Source organism: Staurois parvus, unplaced genomic scaffold (genome assembly GCF_062004578.1).
Source record: "Staurois parvus isolate SC_StPar_1 unplaced genomic scaffold, SC_StPar_1.0 ptg001756l, whole genome shotgun sequence".
In the NCBI taxonomy this organism is placed as follows: Eukaryota; Metazoa; Chordata; class Amphibia; order Anura; family Ranidae; genus Staurois; species Staurois parvus.
The window spans coordinates 103,439-110,000 of record NW_028319552.1 but is presented as its reverse complement, the minus strand read 5'-3'; positions in this window follow the sequence as shown (position 1 = coordinate 110,000).

Below are 6,562 nucleotides of genomic sequence, written 5' to 3'. Positions count from 1 at the left end.
TTCACTAGATGTACATCAAGTGGAGCCATCTTGTCTTTCTATAGAGACACTTGTGTTATCCAGAGTGTACCCAACTTGTCCTTCTTTACAAATACATTTGTTATCAAGAGTGGAGTCATCTAGTGCTCCTTTGGAGGTACATCTGTTATCAAGAGTGAAACCATCTTGTCCTTCTTTGGAGGCACAACTTCAATCCAGAGTGGAGCCACTTTGTCATTTTCTAGAGGTACACCTGTTAACCAAAATGTATCCATCTTGTTCTTCACCAGATGTACATCGATTATCTAGAGTGGAGCCATCTAGTCCATCAGAGGCATGGCTTTTATTCAACGTGCAGCTGTTTTATCCTTCTGTAGAGACACCTCTGTTGTACAGAGTGGAGCCTTCACTATAGGCATACTGTATCTTCTATCAAGAGAGCAGCCATCTTGTACTTCACTAAAGACACATCTCTTATTGTGAGTGCAGCCATTTTGTCCTGCTTCATATATACGTCTATTATCTACAATACAGCCATTTTGTCCTGCTTCATATGTACGTCTATTATCTACAATACAGCCATCTTGCCCTGCTTCATATGTACGTCTATCATCTACAATACAGCCATCTTGTCCTGCTGTAAAGAGGCATCTCTTGTCCAGAATGCAGGCATCTTGTCATGCTCTACAGATGCATATTCCTTTGCTTTATTATGCAGTGCAAAGTGTAGATGTCAGCACTTCTATATTAATTGCCATGAGAAGAGCCAAAAATAGATCCATTTGGTATTTACAAACAAAGATAGGATTGTTAATTAATCTTTTTAGCATAATTATGGCAAAAACATGCAAATCAGTAGATGGGGTGGGGGTGTCGTTATTTACTAAAACTAGAGATGCAAAATCTGGTGCTGCTCTGCATAGAAACCAATCAGTTTCCAGGTTTTATTGTCAAAGCTTAATTGATCAAGTTGAAGTTACAAGCTGATTGGCTGCCATGCACAGCTACACCAGAGTGCTTCTGAGTGCCCTAGTTTTAGTAAACCTCCCCCCATGGAGTGTTATGCAGGCGATACTTCTGTAGTGACTCTCTTTGAAGATCCATGTAATATGAATTGGAGAGTAATGATGCCATTAACTTCAGTATTTCATTATCCAGATCACAGCCATCTTTTCTTGTTCTGGAGACACATCTCTAGTCCAGCATGAAGCCATTTTGTTCTTTTCCAAAGTCACATCTTTTGTGGCCGAAGCCATTTTGTTCTTCTCTAGAGACTTATCACTTGTCCAGCATGAAACCATTTTGTTCTCTAGAGAAATATCCCTTGTTCAGATTGCATCTATCTTGACCTGCTCCAGAAATACATCTCTTGTCCAGATTGCAGCCTATTGTTTCTTGAGGAACATTTTTTATCTAGAATAAGGTTATTTTGTCCTTGGTATGTACTGGTCACAAGATAGCCATCAGATTCTCTTAAATAAATATTATTATCCAGAATGAAGCCATCCTATTGTACTTCTGCAGAAGTATAGAATTTCCATCCTGAGTGTCTACCTCTTGTTCTGGTCCAAATTGACCATGTGACCTTCGGGTTCTGTTGCAATAACATAAGTTGTTATTTAACAATCCTTTACCGTTCCAAAGGTTCATTTCCAAGAGTGTGGTCATATTATGCAGTCCAATGGTCACAGGCCATTGTATCTCTCTAAGGAAAGGATTGCTAACCAACATGCATTTCCAGGGCCAAAGCCATGCCATCCTGTACTGTTCCAGAAATATGAGTCGTTTGTTTGGAAAATGGCCACCTTCCTCTTTGAAGAGACACAGGTTCATTATCCAGTTTCCCACTACCGTGAACTGCTCACACTGTGTTCTGCTTCAGGAACCTTGGACTGGAGACAAGATAGTTATCTAGAGCAAAGCCATCATACTGTTCCACCAACTCAACTTCAGGTCTCTGGCCATCTTGTGCACCATAGCCAGGTCTGTTATCTTTCTTGTACTGAGTGTTTTAAGAACACGTAACTATAGCGAAAAACCAAATTAGACAAGAACATAGTCTGTGCATTGGCAGCAGGCAGTATTTAGGCAGAGTTGTGTCGCTGGCAGCAAGCAGATGAACAACAACCAGCAGGCGGCATTCAGGCAGAGCCGTGAGAGAGAGAAAAACCAGATGAACAACAGCCAGCAGGCAGTGTTCAGGCAGAGAACAGATAAACATTAGGTACCAGAAGACAAAAGCAATCAATATTCACAGGGCATGCACTGAAGCTCACAAGGGCCAACAGTAACTCTTGGCTCATGTACTAAGGTATTTTCTTCCCCTGCTGCCTTATAAAGGTTCCCAAGGTCCTTTAGATCAGAATTTGGCACAGAAACAGTCCGGGGGGAATTAAGTCATAAGGATTTGTAACTGGTAGCTGAGGCCACCAGCTCTGAACAATGAAACAAGACTGGGAGGTCAACATGTTAATATCTAGATCAGTCATTCTCAACTAGAGTTCCTGCAGAGGTTGCTAGGGTTCCTTCAGCTGTGGCCAATTGATCTCCCTTATGATGGTGCCTCATAGTTCCAGACCCATCACCCCTTGGCAGAGCCAGTAGCATGACACCAGTGATCTTTTTGGATGACTGTAAGGGTGTCATTGTAACCACCATTCTTCCCAATGTCCACCAATGTAAAAAGCATTTTCCTAATAGCCCCGAGGGACTATTCTTACCAGGAGTTTCCTGAGACCTGATAGTTACTGCAAGGGTTCCCCCGGGGTTACAAAGCTGAGAAAGGCCGATCTAGATTAAGGTCACTTAAAGGCCACTAAAAGCACCAAGATTTTAAAGGCATCCAGCAGCCATTTTAATTCCTTGAAAGGCTTCCTATGTTTTGAGTAGAGTTTTCATTTTCAGAACAACGATGGTCTAATGGAGGACAAAATTTCATTTTAAAAGAAGAAGTAGTTGAACATTCATTATAATCAAGACATTTAGTTACTTTGCTTCCAACAGTAGACAAGCCAGTGTATGCTCTAGGCTGTGAGACCTTCCTCCGTCATATTGTGTTGGCTGACAACCCAGTTCAACCAGAACTAAATATGAGATGATCTCAGAGGAGATGTATCCACATGGAATACACCTTACCCAGGATTTGTCAACCAGGGTTCCATGGATCCCTAAGGTTCCTCCAGAAGTTGCTAGGGGTTCCTTGGGCAATCAGCAATTTCTGCCTCTAAGAGAAGTTCCCACTGACACCATTGATCTTTTTAGCTATCTGTAAGTGGGTATTTCTTCCCAATGACCACAAATGTGAAGAGCATTCTTCCAACTGATCATCACACTAATGTATCATGAGTTGTAGATACAGTAACTTTTAGCAGGGGTTCCCTAAGACCAGAAAGTTATTTTCAGGGTTTCTCTTTGTTGAAAAGGTTGAGAAAGGCTGCCTTAACCTATGGATGATAAGCCTTGCCCACCATTTAAGCTAGACCGCATCCACCCTGTTGAGATAGGCTTTGCTTTCCTGGGATGCCCTTTATAAAACACAAAACTGGGCTCATGGCTTCCCATGCTTGATTTCTCTTAACCATTCCCCAAGGTTCCCATGCTTACATTCAGGCACATTCACCAAGGGGGCCTTCAGTCTTTCCAAATGACTTTAAAGAGTATATAAAGAGTCTGTTGAACCACGGGAGCCTTTATTTTTTTTTTTCCTAGCTCATATCAGGCCAGTGATGACCTGCGGGTTCTAGTTTTTTTAAATTGTCTACCTGTGCCCAATTGCTGAGCCAGACGGAAACTATAAATGCTAGTTTTCTGAAAACATGGATGCAGCAGAGGCAAGAAGGGCTTAGCTGGGTTCTCCTTTAACCATCTCACATATGGAAGGTCTCCTGATAAGAAGTTCTGAGTCAGCTAAAACCACCAACAGACAGCTTATCCGATCCCCTGGCTGAATCCCTTTTAATGGTTTCAGCACCATGGACAGAGCTGAGCTTGGAATCCCTGGCCAATCCCAGGTGAGCAGTCCAATCCATGCTCAGCGTATTCGGGATCAATTCTAAACAGGTCACACAAGACAGCCTATGTCCCTATTTCACCTCTTGTCATCAAGAAACCCTTTCCAATAGCTGAAGTGGAATCTACAGCACAGATACCAGGAACAACTTGCAGGCTATTTGTTGTATCAGTCAATGAAGGCCTAAGGGTAGCCATAGATGGGAGAAGATGACTCAGATAATAACGGTAGAGAGATTACCGGTTGTTCTTTCTGGATGGATAGAAGATGAAAAGGGGTCCACCAAGTCACAACTAGCTTCCGATGTTGGAATCTCCTTTAGATCTACCAACAGATATGTAGTACACAGGGGCGGACTGACCATTTGGAAACTCGGGCACTGCCCGAGGACCCCGGGTCAGTAAGGGGCCCCATGAGATGCCCCTGGTACCTTTTTCATAGGCTTTTTTGAGTTTGGGCAAGGACACAGGGGCCCCATGATCCCCTATTGCCGGGGGCCACATGAGTTGTCAGTCTTCCCCTGGTAGTACAAGATCTTGCTTGGTTGGAAGCCTTTGAATGGACTGTTTAAGTAGGCCCTCACAGAGGCGGACTGACCATTTGGAAACTCGGGCACTGCCCGAGGGCCCGGGGTCAGTAGGGGGCCCTATGAGATACCCTGGTACATTTTTCATAGGCTTTTTTGAGTTTGGGCAAGGACACAGGGGCCCCATGATCCCCTATTGCCCGGGGGCCCCATGAGTTGTCAGTCCTCCCCTGGGCCCTCACATTACACAATAGTTTGTAAATATAAATGAGACAATACAGAGATTGTATAAATATACTGTATTATCCACTTTCAATCAGAACTGTGCAAGACTGAAGGGAAGGCCGGAGTTCAACCGGGTCCTCTCTCATACTAAAATGGCTTACTCTGGTTTCACTGCACACTGTGAGCTTCTCACAATGTGCATTAGAATCTGAAGCAAGTCAAACAGAGCTGGCCTTCCCATTTCATTCATTGGATTTCAGCTTTTCCAAACATGGAGGCACAATGTCACACGTGGGCATTACCTAGGGCAGCCTGCATGCAAATATAGGCTGTCTAGGAATAATTTGTCAATCTAGCACAGGGTAAATGCTGACAGATAGACATAGCAAAATGGTGACCTCATTGTGCTAAGGATCCATCATTAGTCAATCATCAGCCTCACAATGGGTCACAATGGGGAAGAAAAAGTGAACTGACTGCACTGTTTGGCAGGGGTGCCTGGCTCACATGATTGCCAGAACCTAAAGAATAATATTTAGCAACAATAAATAATATGTTATTTGACAAGTATGATGGACCACAGATCCATATTCTAGATCTTTTTTTTTTGGTATCTTTGAAATAAATTCATTCACACGTCGTCTTTCCTTGCAATGAGAATGCAGATAATGTACAGTCCACTACTGAGACCCTTACAGTTTTTTGTTTTTTTTACAGTAGGATGGACATGAAGATTCAAATTCTTTCACATGTATGTGACTGCTGCAGGCATAACAACCTCAACAACTGTTTTTTTTTTCCTCCATCACAGAAGGTTTTGCTATGCGGTCAGGTCAGATGCATGATGTCCTTTGTGGAAATAAGACATTGGCTATTCCAGGATGGCTTTCAGCGACAGATGGGCGATCACCCCCTCCTAATCTCATCCGCTTCTGACAGAAGGGATTAGCGGGGCCTTCTGTACTGCAAGTATCTCCTTGGGATGTGGACAGGAGGTGCATCAGAATGGACCGTGCCTTTGTCACCTGCTGGGTGACACATCCAGTGACAGGTGCCACACGTGTTCTGGGTGACAGTGGATTGGAATGACCCCCCCTTCCTTACAAAGCCATCTAGAACCATACCACTGACACCATCATCCTCAAACACTGACGAGGGAACCAGCGTCACCGAGATGGATGACTGCTGTCATTATATTCTGCACATCTAAGGCTACATTACTTGTGTATACAATCTGATATATTATGGAGGAAAATGGATATAGCAGTCAGTCCTCACAACCATGGAAGGCAAAACCATGACACCAACATCCCAACATCTTATCCATATATACAGAGAGAGTCTACAGAGGATGGGGAGAACCAACAAGAGTGAGCAGAGAGAGAGAGAAGAGAGAAGAGAGAGAGAGAGAAGAGAGAAAGAAGATAGAGAGAGAGAAAAGAGAGAGGAGAGAGAGGAGAGAGGAGAGAGAGGAGAGAGGAGAGAGAGGAGAGAGAGGAGAGAGGGGGGAGAAAGAGAGGAGAGAGGGGGGGAGAGGAGAGAGGGGGAGAGGAGAGGGGGGGAGAGGAGAGAGGGGGAGAGAGGGAGAGGGAGGGCGAGAGAGAGAGAAGAGAGAGAAGAGAGAGAGTGAAGAGAGAGAGAGAACGAGAGAAGAGATAGAGAAAGAGAGGAGAGATAGAGAAAGAGAGGAGAGAGAGAGAGAGAGAGAGAGAGAGAGAGAGAGAGAGAGAGAGAGAGAGAAGAGAGAAGAGAGGGAGAGAAAGAGAAGAGAAAGAGAAGAGAGAGAGAAGAGAGAGAGAGAAAAAGAGAAGAGAGAGAGAAAG